Below are 467 nucleotides of genomic sequence, written 5' to 3' on the forward strand. Positions count from 1 at the left end.
GAATCTTGACTCCATGTTTCAGAAGGCTGATTTATTATTTTATGATATATATTATATTAAAAGAAAATTATATATTAAAACTATACTAAAAGAATAGAAGAAAGGATTTCATCAGAAGGCTAGCAAGGAATAGAAAGGAATGAAATGAAATTTTGTGACTGACCAGAGAGTCTGAAACAGCTGGACTGTGATTGGCCATTAATTAGAAACAACCACATGAGACCAATCAAAGATCCACCTGTTGCATTCCACAGCAGCAGATAATCATTGCTTACATTTTGTTCCTGAGGCCTCTCATCTTCTCAGGAGAAAAAACCCTGTCAAAAGGATTTTTCATAAATTATTTTTCATAAAAATTTCATCTTTTCATAACCTATGTCCTGACAATGCTCCCCGCAGTCCTCGGAGCACATCCCGCCGGGGTACGAGGTGGTTTCCCTGCTGGAGGCCCTCAATGGGCCCCTGCC

General features: G+C 38.8%; 1 protein-coding gene across 1 annotated transcript in view; it reads left to right on the forward strand.

Annotated features, from left to right (window-relative positions):
* Positions 1–467, forward strand: part of RNF157 (ring finger protein 157) — a 23,677-nt gene that overhangs the window by 14,888 nt on the left and 8,322 nt on the right. The window lies entirely within an intron of this gene.

This window comes from Geospiza fortis, unplaced genomic scaffold, assembly GCF_000277835.1.
Source record: "Geospiza fortis unplaced genomic scaffold, GeoFor_1.0 scaffold244, whole genome shotgun sequence".
NCBI classification, from domain to species: domain Eukaryota; kingdom Metazoa; phylum Chordata; class Aves; order Passeriformes; family Thraupidae; genus Geospiza; species Geospiza fortis.